General features: G+C 35.9%; 1 protein-coding gene across 2 annotated transcripts in view; it reads left to right on the plus strand.

Annotated features, from left to right (window-relative positions):
* Positions 1-14,733, plus strand: part of SLC26A7 (solute carrier family 26 member 7) — a 90,100-nt gene continuing 75,367 nt past the window's right edge. Inside the window, exon 1 of one of the 2 annotated variants that reach the window (XM_080580772.1) lies at positions 1-467. The gene's annotated coding sequence lies outside the window, so the exon portion shown is untranslated. Of the gene's footprint in view, positions 468-10,674; positions 10,756-14,733 lie in introns of those variants that run through there. The other variant, XM_080580773.1, reaches the window with a different exon arrangement.

Here is a 14,733-nt window from a genome sequence, read left to right on the forward strand (position 1 = left end):
TTTATTTATTTATTTTTTTTAATTAAGAGAAAGTGAATTCTTCACATGATAGGTCCTTTGGAAAAACGTCTTAGCTACTGAGTTTTTCCCCTGGTGCTGGAAGTCTGTGGACCGTTGCAGATCTAGGGCATGGTTATAAAGAAACTAGGACTAGGTTGTGCAACTGAAGGGGTGTGTTGGCTGGCTGCGGGCTGTCCAGGGAGGGCAGGCTGGGAAGGTGAGGAGACGAGGCTTGTGCTCTGTGAGAGAAGAGCCCTGACGCTTGGTGCTCTGCTGTGGGACCGGTGACTGCTCTGTCCGCAGCTTGCGGGTCAGAAACACCGGGGTGCCTTCAACACACCAACCAATATAGAAAAGAATGTATGCGAAGCCTTTGCAAACAGCTGGAAGAGCCTGTAAAAGCCATTGGAAGAGCCTTTAAGAAGAGGTTTCTTGGTTGCAGGCCCTGAAGTTAAGGTCCATCACTGGTAAGTTGATTTCATGCATGACTTCTCAGGCACTGCATCACACTCATTAAAAGAAAACCATTTCTGTGATTCAGCGTGCCAGTGATGGAAATTTAAAGTATCAGGATTTTGATGTCTGACGAGATCTGAGCACCTCCTTGCTAATCGCTTTCCGGGACACAGACTTCTCTGTGTTCCTGATGCAATATTTGAGAACATTTCTAATTACACTTACCACAGGCTTGATGTGAAAATACATTGAGTTGATTGTTCAAGACAAAAGCTTCCTAGACAAAAACACTTGAAAAATGCAGATAAAATAGCAAATTAAAGAGTGATTAAAAAGAGCATGCCAAGAAATGTAAAGGTCAGCAAAACCTGGCTGTACCTTCCAGACAGAAAAAGATTTTCCCAGAGAGCATTTTAGTAACTGAAAATGTATTATTTAAATAAGGTCAAACAATTTTTTTCCGATGTCATTTTTCTCCTTTGAGCAATTCACAATTGTTTTACTGGATTTTTTGTATAGAAATTAAGGTCTTCCATTTTGCTTCATTTTCCATGATTCCAGAAAGAAACAGAATCATAGAATGGTTTGAGTTGGAAGGAGCCCGAAGGATCACCTAGTACCAACCCCCCTGCCATTCTAAGCACATTCTAAACTGTCATTCCCTTACAGAGGTTTCCCTGTTCACTTCATGCCTTCTGTAAAAAACATAAGACAAATTACACCACTTTCATTCTGAGTATGTTCTAATAATCAATAGTTGCTACTGTTACTCAGAAACACATGATGACCATCTAATAAAGCAGGAAAATTTAAATTGTGGATGTGATTTTGTCAGAGTATTGCATAGTCAGCTACACTTTAAAGCATTTTTAATCAAGCTAAAAGATTTTAGTGGTTAATATAAATTAAAACTTGAAGATTTTATTCCTTTTTTATTAAGTTTCCAATTTTCTAACTATTTTTTTTTTCTGCTCTACAATTTATCTGAGAGAATAGTATCTACAGATATTATTTCTCTGTATGTACCTGTCTTTGACTTACTGTGGCTTGTCATATATTTTTTTTGCTTACTGGAAAGATGCTAAAATTTAATTTTCAGATAAGGGCAGTTTTGTTGTTGTTGTTGTTTTTCTTTAATTTATTTGTTTCCCAAAGAGGATCCCACTGTATTTTTTAAGTGCTGGATGCTGTAAAATTACTGACACTCAAAAAGAATAATCAAAAATCAGATTGCTACAAAGCTGGAAAAGACTTCAACAGACCCATGTCTATCCTTTCTAAGCAGGATCATGCTCCCAAAGACCATTTCTCACAGATAATATACAAATTATTTTCTCTTTTTAGTACTCAGGGAAAAGGCTGGTAGCAGTTGCCCCCTTTACATATCGGAAAACCATTCTGTTCTTTCTGACAAAAAAAAACCCGAAGGCGCTCTTCTTTTCCCTGCATGTCATAATTTCTAGTCATTCCATCTAATTGTTTCCATCACTGTCTTCTGGCCACTCACTGCATTAACTCATGAAGATAGGCACCACTTTTAAATTATTTACCCAATTTATGGCTTAACTTCTCATTTCCATAAGTATTCTTCCCTCAAAAAAACAAAGAAAGAAATAAAGAAAGAAAGAAAAACCAAAAAATCTGCTTTTCCGTCAGCAATGGAGTTAGGAACCACCCTGATGTGGCTGTGGGGCTCTGTTCGTTTTTGGTCAGCCTGGCTGACTGCGCTCATGGTGAGCTGCAGCAGCCCATTCCATCCCAGATGGTATGTGGTAACCATATCTGTCCTGCCAGAGAATAACCGAACAAGGTTTCATCTCTGGTGCTTATTGCCACGTTTTTCTCAGATCTTTCCATGGTCATTTCCAGTGGCTGAAATGCAGAACCAAAAGCAGCTTCCCACCTCCTTGAAAATCAAAGGTGAAGTTGCTGCTTGTCTGTATACTCTACCAGAAAAGAATAAGGGGGAAAAGATTTGATGGAACATTTCTGTTTATTTGTTTATTTATTTTAATACTGTTTTTTTGCAGAGTTCTAGTTTCCTGGCTAGCTCTTGATCTTTAATGAAATAATAAGACAGAGTAGGCTAAATTTGAAAACTATTGCTTAGTAAATACATTTTATAATAAAGTCTCCCTTTAATCCCTTATGTGTCTTTTCCTGCAAAATTTATTTACATATTTTGAGAAGAATACACAAGATAGTGTATTTGTACAACAGGTGAAATGACCTCAGTAGAGGTCTTTTATCCTTGCTGATCCCTCACAATGTGTAATACATATTGCAGTGATGCATGAAACATTAAATGTTGTCAGATGGGCAAACTAGGCTATTGCCTTCAAAGACTGACTGGGCTTCCCCAGACTTATTACAGACATTACATGATATAAGAAGAGTCTTGAGCTAGTTTTTACAAATTTCATCTGCAACAGTGTGTAACATTTTTCATATCAGGTCACTATTAAGAGATCTCTTCAGTGACTGTCATCAAACATGCATTTTAGTGATGGGAAAAGAAACAACAACACTATACTGTACACTGTAAAAGGAGATGAGAACTGATGACTACTTTTACAATGAAAACTAAGTAACCAGGCCAAGAAGAGAGCAAACAGGATATCAGTTAGATCTGTGAGCTTATTTTTTAAAAATATAATTTCTTATGCATAAAAAAATACGTATTGTGTACTAAAAGTTGTTTTAGTGAATTAAAACCATCACATTGAATAGTAAGGCCATAACTAGAATGGAATATTAAATACAAAGTATTCCCCAGAGTTCCTATGATTCAGTTTTAAAAGAAACAGCAAAGATCTCTAAGGCAACTTGCCCATCTCTCAAAATTTATGCTGTTTCTCACAAAGCATTGACTAATGCAAGATCTTTGATTTCATCGAAAACAATAATTTTCAGAAAAAAATCTGTAGTTCACATCAGTATGTTAACTGAAGCAAAATGCACCTTTGGAATGGTGAAAAAAAAACCAATTTCCATACAGGTGCCTACTCTATTCTGCTTTGTTTGTGGGTACATTCCTGTTAATCATGACAGTGAACACCACCAGAAGAAATAGCAGAGAATAGCATCAGTAAAGTTGATATACAGGAGTATCTTAAAATGTTTTGCATTTCAAAATAATTCAAATAGTTGGGTTTAGTTATATGACTTTAGTCATATAAAGGAATATTTGAATTATCTCATTACTAATCTTACGAAGACAAACCTGTTCTTTCAGAATGATACTGATGGGCTTTTTCTAAAGCAGTGGATTATCTCACGTTATGATTTCCTTAACCTAAGAACCTCCCTTTACTTCAGCACAAAATGTTTGCAGCATCTAATATCAATAACTAAGCAATTTTGCTGCTTCAGTTTACATCAACTGTTTTACAAATGAAAAAGCAAGTTAAAGAAATGTAAGCAGAAAGAAACAGACAATGCTTCATAAAGTAAAAGCATAAAGAAGTAAAGACATGCTCCAAGCAGTATGTGAGGTTGAAGCTCCTCTTCCTTTGCAATAATTTAGGAGCACATAGTCCCCTAGTGCTTCTGATAAATAGTTCACATATTTTAATCAGACAGCTAATCCTTACTTGCTGTACTAGATTAATCTTGTCAGTTGAATGACAGTTTACTGGAGAGTTAGAAATTGTCAGAAACAACCCATCAAGATCAGAATCCTTGACATTAATACATTAAAATATCTTCTACTTGGCTTATTTTAGTTGTGCTTAAATTTTATCTATAACTGTTTCAGTGCAAATGACAGAGCAGTATACTGTCTCAGTAGTGAAACACTTCTTGCTTCCAATTTTTACCATGAAAGCTGACAAATTATTTATTAAAACACTGTACAAATTAATTATTCATTGTCAAGGATAAAACTGTCAATCTTAATGGAACAGACTTTAAGATTATGGGAGCAACTTCACTTCTAATTTTATCTAATTTTATCTAATTTTATCTAATTTTATCTAATTTTATTTAATTTTATCTAATTTTATCTAATTTTTCTAATTCTAACAAACATTTATTTTTGAAATATAGAAGTCTGAGAGTAGATAACCCATAACTATGCTGAGTAACTCCACTTATATTTTAAATTATGAAAGAATTCTGCATGCCACTCATCTTCCTGTGGACATATAAAAAAATAAAAATCTACCAATTGGGTACTTTTGTTTTCTTCAGTTTATGTTCTGAAGTAAAACAGTAGTTACACAAGCTCTTTTCTGGAATCAGTACAGAACACATTACAAGAACACAAGATTAAAGCACATAACTTTCATTAATTTACTGCCTGCAATGATACTTTAACCAAATATTTGAGTGATTTTACACCAAGGTTAGTGATATGTATTAATTCTCATTTACTTTTTATCTCTAAAGGATAATACCCTATTTTCAAAATAGTGGGAAACAAAAGGTTATGGTGAGACGGGGTTAGAATATGATTATTGAAATTGGGTGAAAAAGAATTCTTAATAAGGTTATCAGTAAACTCAGTAACACCCACGTTTCAATAAATCTGAGTTTACTACTCAAGTACCCCCCAACAGCTCATTTGCAAAATGTCAACATTCAGTCACACTTCTCTGAAATTCAGTACAAAACAGAGGAATAAATATGAAGCACAAATTTCATAGTTACATTCTGTTATAGTGTATGGTATGGCAGAATCAGAGAATATTTCAATTTTGAAGAGATCTCTGAAGGTCCTCCAGATGAACATCTAGCTCAAGGCACCACCAATTTCAGATAGACCAGATTATTCTTTCTTCCACTTTCTGAGCATCTTCCTGTATGTGAAAAAAAGAAGGGGAGGAAAGGGTATTAACACTCTCTACATCCAGGCAGAAGAGAAACACTGGTTCTATGTGTTTCTGACTGTGGTTCCCATATTTCTGTGGCCTGGCAGGTCGAAGGGACCACAATTCAGAGAAGTTCTTTAGCTGATGTCTTCCTCAGTTTCTGCTGAGTTTTACAACTTCTTTGGACTCTGCCTCCTGGTTCATAGTGACTGCGGGGTTTGATTGTTTTTTTTCTACTTACTTTCTGTCCTAGATTGATAGATCCAGCTGACAGACTAGAACAGCTTGAGAGGTATTTCTGTCTCTTCAGCTTATTTATGATGCTGTGTTGTGTTCAGTAGGAGAAAATCACCTGACGCTTATTCCTTTAGACAGGCCTTACATCCATTCCATTCTCATCCTTAGCCATCCATTTCTTATATGAGCTATCATACTTAGGTCTTTCCAGATAGATCATCTTATTGGAGAATCATTCAGTACTCCAGTGATGGATCGTCATCGCTTTCTGCTGGGGCTGGGAACAGTTGAAGTTGTTACTTAAGAACTTCAGCTCTTTGACCTCAGTCATTTCCTGAGACTCCCAGAGCTCTCCCCTGTATCACTTGGCTGTTTTGAGCACATCCCATGCAAAGAGGTGTTTTGTCCACATTTGTGCAAATGGTGAGCAACTCATACTTTGTTTTCCACTTGAATTTCAGTTTGTTATTTTTCATTTGTATTTCCAAAGATCTTTTTATTATTGCATCTCCATCCAATTTGGCATCAGCTGCCTATCTCATTAAAGCATTTTCTATTTCTTGCACCTCATTAAATGAACATTATGTAAGACTGGGCTGGACAGCAGTAATGTACTTTGTCACACAGCATTAGCTATCTCACTTAGCTAATGCAATTTGCCCTGAGTCTATTTCTTGGAGCTCCAGTCCCAACAAACATGGAGCATTTCTGGCAAATTTTGTTATGTGGTATTGAATACCTTTTTGCCTATTCAGACCTAAACTGCATCAACTATCACACATTTAATATAACTTACACCTCTTTTGAAAGCACTTCTCCACCTCAGAGTACATAACAATTTCTCTGCATTGCCAGTTCTTAACACTTCTGCTGCAACTGCCAGTAAGAATTCCCACTGTACAATGATTTTTTAAAAAATCTGGGCTTCATCCATGAGTATCTGGATTCAGGCCATGGAGCTAATACCAACTAGTTTGTAGTAACAACTCTCAATTATTACTCATAGAGTACATAATGAAAAGAGTGACTTAGAAGTAGAGGATCCTAAATTCCATTGCTATCTCCTGCAGCCTTTCAGTCCCCAAGACACACTTTTATATATATTTACTTTCTGCAGTGCTGATAATTCTAACTTTTCCCTAGATCCTCTTAAAGTTACAGAGTTTTTGGAGTAAAAGATTTGTGTGTTGGGTAATGAACTTTCAACCCCATATTAAATGATGTAATGCAGTTAAAAACTACTCTTGAAAGAGATTGAAGTGGATATTCCTCATTACAAATGTGTGTGACTTAAAGGATCACATTATGGAAAAACAAATATAGCTTCATAGCCATAATTACTTTAGCTGACGTTCAGCTGAGTAGCAATAAAACATAGATCTTCTTAATATGTATTGTTGTTAATCTTACCGATGATTTATAGCATGCAAGCTAAAATTACCTCACTGGGTTAGACAGAATGAAGTCAGTGAAAAGCAGCTAAGCTTGATAATTAAGCTAGACAAGTGGCAAGTAGGTGTTTTTTTTTTTCCTGCTTAATATGTATTACTGTAATTTATTTAAGTACTAAAAGACAATGTGAAATTCCTTATTTTTAGCCATGATTGGTCCTGCTGAGAATAAGTTCAAATAAAACAGATATTTCAGGTATTTCATAACAGTAAATACACAGTGTTTTATTTAATTAGCAGAACAGTATTGGAATGTGTTAAGATTTTAGGTTAGGAAATACCTCCAGCCTTGAAATTCTTCTGGTAACTTGTGGAAGCAAAGCAACAAATGAGAACTTCATTTTTTTTTTTTTCATTTGTTTTGTTTTGTTTTGTTCTTTTTGTTGTTGGTGGTGGTGTTTCTTTAATAAGTTTCTTATCCTGCTTGGGATATGGCACTTTTGTTTAGGCAGTTTTCTTGTTTTCTTTTCTGATCTGAAGCAAGCATAAAGCTGATAGGAACTGGGGATCTTTGTAATAAAAGAAAAATCAAATTGTGTAATCCTCTACCTTTTTCCATTTGATGGTAATAATTATTTTTTAGATCTAATGCACAAGATTTTTATACTTATCAGGATATTTTCAAGTACTTTAGAGCAAAATGAGATAGTTATATTTCATCAGTCAACAATATCTTTCTTTTCAATGTGGTCTTTGGGACTATATCTGCAGCATCATTGTGCAAGATGGACTTCTCTGTTCACTAACTGTTTTTTAAGAAATCCATGGTGGAAATCAGATGAGCAGTTCCATTTAAAAGAAATAAGAGTGGTAAACCAAACTTAAAATTTGGAAGAAAAGAAAACCCATCTATATTTTTGTTGTTGTTGCTGCTGCTGCTTGATATTCTGGAAAAAACTTGGAGCAATGTCTTAGTCCAAGATTTCCAACAGGACCCGGCTGGCTTTTCAGTCACGGACACACCGTCACTGAAGTGCACTAGCACTTCTCTTCTGTAAGCCAGAAAGCACAGGGGAAGATAAATCACTTCAAAACAAAGGCCTGATCTGATAGCCTATTTCAGTTCCGCTTAATTTTTGCTCATGACCAAGTCGTAAAGTATGTGCTCTTACACAAACCTAATTTTTATGAGTTGTTGTGAATTGTGGTTGCTCTTTCTATGCTATCAGTTGAAAACAGGTGCATCTTTGCGCTAGTTACACAGACCACCGATTTGCTATGGTAGATAAGGTCACGGAGGTTAAATGACTTGTCTGTAATATGATGAATAGTACAATAGAACAGAGAATTGGGTTACGTGCGGATGTGGGTTGAGAAATTGAGATGGAATTGTAAATCTGTAGAAAGCATTTGGAAGTGCAGTACTGAAAAACAGGAAATCCTGAATGTGTATTATTCAGCACAAGCATATGTTTCTTTGTAAGTAAATAGACTTTAAGGAAGTGGCTGAAGTATTTGGACTTAAAGCTCTGTTGGAGGATCCTAGGTATGTGAGTTTACAGTAGTTTTCTTAGAAGGACTTAATATTTGGTTGTTTTTATATAGCTTCCTATTCAAAGGCTTTATAGTACATTCTGCTTAATGATTTATAGAATTATAAGGCATTTTCAAGACATCACGTATGAATGCATTGGGTCCCCATACAGGTGATGGAAAGAGGTTTGAAGAAGTTCAGCACCTTGGAAAACCAAATCTCTTAACAGCCACTTGAAGGTGGACTTGTTCATATCCAACAAAATTGTTGGATTTCACAGCAGCTTCAGCAGCCTCCCAGATGGATGTTGCTTCTGCTGCCACTGTCAGGAGCTGGTGTGATCTCTCCTTGTGTTACTCCAACCACTGCTTTCACTGCTGGACACCATCTCTCTGCAGCTTCCTGTCCCTTTCCACATAGTGGAGCTGTTGGCTTTGGTGATCTTCTTGGTCCCACAGTGTGCCTGTGGCTCTAAGGAGCAGCCCTTATTCTTTGTGTGCTTTTCTCATTTTAAAGTTTCTGTAACAAAGTGAGGGCTGTTTGTCCAGCCCACCAGAAGGCATGTAAGCATGTTTTATACTGCACCATCAAGATTTTTAGGGGATGCAGAAACTTCTGGGCTGTAGTTCTGAAGCACTGGGTATGCAAAAGAAGGCAGGACTGATGTAGCCTTATCTGTGCTGCCTTTTGGCTGTTTTTTTTTGGAGTGAACCTTCCTCCTAACTTTGCTCAGTTACTTGAAGCAATCCAAGAGATCAAGGGAATGAGCTAAAAATGAATCAATATGGGCATCGAGGGTCCAAGGCATAATTTCATTTTTAGGCCCTCAGCTATTTATCTGTGTAGATGGTTCCCATGAAGTCCAGGCTAACTAGGCCTGTAGTGCTGCTGTGCAATCATTCCTGCTTCTTAATTTGAAAATAAGCTATGTTCCTTCTATGGTCTCAGGCAGCTGTATATTCCAGAAATAATGTTTTCAAATATGAAGAGTTTTTGTTTGTTTCTTTGTTTTTGGTTTTAAATATATTTCCTGCTTTAACTGTAAAAATCTGAGTTATAGAGTTGCCATCAGCAGCTGCATAATAAACACACTTTAAGAAACTGTAATTGCAGATCACCCTGACCTAACACTGATCATCCAGAGTCTCTGGACATGAAATGCAATCACGGACTGCCATTACTTAGTATCTTGTTAATTTAGATATTTTAAAGAAGCAAATTCCTTAATATCTTGTAGTACTATCTCCTGTTATAATGTCTCAATTTTTTGAAGTAATTGAAAACATAACTATTCAGACTCTGTCAAGTCTTTTCATAGTATGACCATATTTAACTTCATTATATCCTAATGCTCCAATTTTTTATATAAGCAGTATTGCTGTCTGCTCCTAGCTTAATGTTACATGTGACCCAGGAGATAGCAGTGGTCCCTGTCCTAAGGATCTTTAAAAGAAAACATCTGTCTTAAAGATGAAATTTTAGTTTAAATTGTGCCCTTGGAAGCCTTCATGCCTTGCAAACTTTTTAAAAAAGCTAATAATATTTACAGGTTGCTTGACAGAATGAGAAAGTGAAAAGTGATTTCAAAATACTGATGTTACAACTTTTCTTTAAAAATTATGTAAAATATCACTGGGTTTTATATTTAAAAAAAATCATTTGTTTTACTGTTACTATCAGAAGAAAATGAAAAGAGTCCAAATTGTACACCTGCTGTCTATAGGGACTTTGCTGTGCTCCTGCCCATCATGGTCTTTGCTGCTGCTGCACCACAGAGTAAGGAAAGAATGTGCTCAGTAGATCAATCAGATTGCTCTCTTTGGTATTGTTTACAATAATTGTTAATTAGTTTCCTAGCATAGTACCTCATTTGTGGTCAAAATAAGATGCACACCAGATGGAGAGAAAATTAATTCCAAAGTAGTAATCTATCCATATACATAATTATTCCTTGTAACTGTGTAATGGTAGTGGTTTTGGCTGTTTAAGCTCTAGCAATGGATAGATCAAACAGATGACATTGCTTAAACATTATTCAGGGTTTTATTGGGTAAGCTGTAAACAATTGATATATGATTGCTTTTTGATTGGCTTCTTCTTGCAATCCATGCCTTTTAATGTGATATTGTGATTTATGTTTTTTGTTTACAGACTTTGGGTTCAAATTTTAAATTTGCATAAAGTGTTGCCTGTTAATGTATTTTGTCATTTCCATTATAAATCCTACCTTCCATAAGTTTATAAATTGTCTTTTAAAATTTGTTATACAGATGTCTTGATATGGAAGAAAATGAAGAAATGATGAAAAATATGGAATAAGAATCAGGTTTGAAATGTTTGGAGTTGGTTTTTTTTGCTTTTTTTTTTTAACCTTTTTTTTCTGTGTTTTGTTGTTGTTGTTTGATTGTTTGTTTTGTTTGTTTTCCTGGAACAACTTTACACTTAAAGAGTCTCTTATGCCTCATGGAAAACACTGAGAAAGCATGAATGAATTTATATTTACAAAAAAGATTTATACTCTTTGTTCTTACTTCTATGGACCTTTTCATGTGGAAGCAAGATTACTCTTTCTTTTATGGTAAGAATCTGATTATTCATGTTATTTCTCCCTCCTCAGAAATTACAGTTGTTTGTTATTTCCCACTCTTTGGAAATCATTGTGATGTTACACAGACAGAGCTGATTCAGGAAACATAATCCTAAACTTAAGTACATAATTAGTCAGTAATTTCAGAGGGATTCTCAATGTGCCTGAATTTAGGGATGTGCGTTTTAAGCTTCTTCAGCTGGTCCAAAGTTGCTTTGAAATTACTTTGCTAATTACTACTCCTATTATAGATACTGTAAGGCTTAAGAATGAGTAAATAAAAGTTCTATAAACATGCAGATTCTTCTGTAATTGAAGTACTTCTATAAGATCTCTGTTTAGAATAAAGGATCATTGGAATGCAAACATTTCTGGAGACTTTTAGCTTATAGCATGGTCTTTTCACTTTGAAGGATGCAAATTGCTGAGAGGAGATGAACTTTTATACTGCTGTGCGGGTTGTGAGAGGTACAGGTTGGGTTATCTCAGCAAAGCTCCAAATATTCTGACACCTTCCTGGATCTGAACATTTGAGCAAGAGAGTGGTTTAAAAGCACTCCATTCATTGTTGACACTGAGGCAGAATGGCTATAAGAACTGTAAACATGGCATATTAAATTTATATTTTTATCATGATGAAGATGTTGTTAAGAAGGCTGTGAGAGGTGCCCAAATGTATGAGAATGACAAAACCAGAGTCAGAGGGGAGATCTTAGTGGTGTTTTCCCTTTAAGGTCTTTAGAGATTATTGTCTTATATGCAGTCATATTGTGCTTCCAAGTACAAGAAAATCAGAGTCAGAATACTTTCATATGTGACTAGTCTAAGATGTAATATTATGCATGATTTAAAGATCAATTATTTCAATAGTTTAAAGAGAAAATATGCAGTTTCTCCTTTGGGTAGGGCATAAATCAAAATCCATTTGCGACAAGTAGAAAAACATCACTGATGTTTACACAAGTGCTGTCTGTGTGGGCATTTGTACAGACTTTGTCTTTATATAGGAATACACACACACATGCAGGCTTACCATTTAAAAACTTCTGGAAAAAATTGTATAATTTGAATACAAAAATATTTCATGTCTGCTACAGGTTTTGTTGTTAGATGTAGATATTGTAATTGATGCTGTTTATCTCATTTTTCCTTTTCAAAAACACCTTCATTCCAGCATCAGGTTTCTCGGTGCTTCCTGTTTGACTTTATACTGACATTGGTTTAAGTGGCTGGCTCTTTAAATAACACACTTTAAAAATCAACACACGTGAAAATAAGGCAATATAATGGCAGATATATATGCAAATAAAGTAAGTTGCTACTGGTAAACAAGAGCCTCATTTATCAGACACTGAGATCTAAGATGGCTGGAAAGGAGCTAAAAGAAGAGCTGAAAAACAAAGTCATGGTGTGGCTCTAATAGCTGCCCAAATCTCTGGTCTTTCAATGTCAGTTCCCTTTACTTCAGTTTAGTTCTGTACAGTTTGTGTAAATGAAGGTCATCAGGACTTACCACTGCTTTCCCTTTTCATCAACTTCTCTGTAAAATTTCCTCCTTTTCTTTACTGATGTCCAGAGGGCATCTGCAAAGTAATAGAAGAGCACATATTTTGGCCCATGAAGACTGAAATTTTAGTTGAAAATGACAAACTGATGTCACTGCACGTGGGTGAAATTAGCCTCCTTTCTCACTCAAAATGTTTGAGTAAGCACACCAAATTTCTTTGAAGTACGGAAAGTCACTCTCTGAATCTGAGTTTCTCTCTCATGACAGATATCAAGTTTTCTACAGAAATTGTCCCAAAATATGTTTTAAAACAAGATTATTTTTTAGATAACTGTATCTTGGAGAAAGCTTCCCCTCTTTCCAGTGAAATCCTATTGCAATTCCAGCTTTGTCAAAAATGGCTTAAGATTGAAGCAACAAATCTGTGCTATATGTGCCTTGTTTGAGGCACTGTTCTGCCTAACTTGTAACCTACAAAACTGTGAATTTCTGAAGGGCAAGGAAAGACTCGTTTGAGGGAAGTAATTCCAATCTGGGAAAGTGCACAACTGACCTATGTGAGAAAAAAACATTGAATAATCAGGAAAATTCCTGTCCCATCAGCAAATTTGAGCACATGGGACAGGTTTCAACCAGGTGGAAGGGAAATGTCTGTACAGAATGTGAGAATCAGAAAGTGGAAATCTTGCATAAAAGGAAAATGAATTGCAAGCCAGTGGAAGAGAAAGCAAAACATAAGCTAAACAATCAAAACTTCAAAAGTAACAACATAACTATGAGGGGAAAAGACCAAAGAAGGTGGTTTGTGTTGTTTAAGAGAATAAGGAACTAAACAAAAGCAACTGCTAAGCACCTGAATCAGCAGACTATCCAGCCATATGCTCAAGTGCATTTTTTATTTAACAAAACACTCTACAGTCAATTGAGTAATCACTGGGGTCTGCAGAAACCTTTCCATAGCTGCTCTGAGAATTAGTTTAATCCCTTCGACAATTTTATTTACTTATTTATTAAATTCAGTGAGACATAGGTTTTGTAGGATTACAGAAAATGAAGATGAAAAGATGATTATAAAGATTTTTAAGAGTTTAACCTGAAATTTTTAATGCATATACACTGAAAAACACAGTCTTCCTGATTACTTTAAAAACTGTATTTGGAAAATCTGCATATAATCAATTGATATTTTTTCTGTTTTGGCAATACATCTTGAAATACATATGATGAGGAGATACTGAGGACACTTGGGCTGTTTAGTCTGGAGAAGAGAAGACCGAGAGGTGGCCTCATTGCTCTCTGCAACTTCCTGAGGAGGCGAACTGGAGAGGGGGGTGCCGGTTTCTGCTCGCTGGTAACTGATGGTAGAACACGAGTGAACAACACAGAGCTGTGCCAGGGCGGGTTCAGACTGGACATAAGGAAAAATTTCTTTGCTGTGAGGGTGGTCAAACACTGGAACAGGAACAGGCTTCCTAGTGAGATGGTTACTCCACCTGCCGGTTTTCAAGAGGCATTTGGATAATGCCCTTATTAATTTGCTTTAACTTTTTGTTAGTCCCAGAGAGGTCAGACAATTAGACTATATATGATTTTTGAAGGTCCTTTCCAACTGAACTATCCCATCCCATCCCACTCTTTAAACGTATTTAGAAGAGAACAGGGTCTTGAAATGGTCTCAGCTGTCTGTGTTCCCTCACCATGACAAAGGACAGATGACAACATCGTAAGAGTTGGGGGTGTCAGGGGCATTGGTTGGTTGGAAAACCAACTGAAGTTCTGCAACCCTTTATAAGTGTCTGTGGTGGGTTTCTCTTGCCCCAAGAAGCACATTTCAAACATCTTAAAATCATGATTTAATTAAAATATGTGCAATTCAGTCAGATGATTATGAATTTATCTTTAGTTTTTATTGGACCATGACTGAAGGTCTTATCCTTTCTCCCTGCTCCCAACCAGATTTCAACGCTATACACCACAGCAATGCCAAGATGTAGTTGTAGTGATTTAAACAATAATTTACTGTTTTCATTGTAGAATAATTCAGTCATTTCCAGGAAAGAAAGATATCTAGTTTTAAATTGTCTAATGTGAGCAACAGTGGATATTTAAGAAAGCAGCCTTTTCTTCATAAATGCAGTCTTTGTCATTCGCATAATAGGAGAACAGAAGTATATACTAATAAACATGTGGAGCAGAGGTACAAAGATAGA

This window comes from Anser brachyrhynchus (genome assembly GCF_964034855.1).
Source record: "Anser brachyrhynchus genome assembly, chromosome: 2".
In the NCBI taxonomy this organism is placed as follows: Eukaryota; Metazoa; Chordata; class Aves; order Anseriformes; family Anatidae; genus Anser; species Anser brachyrhynchus.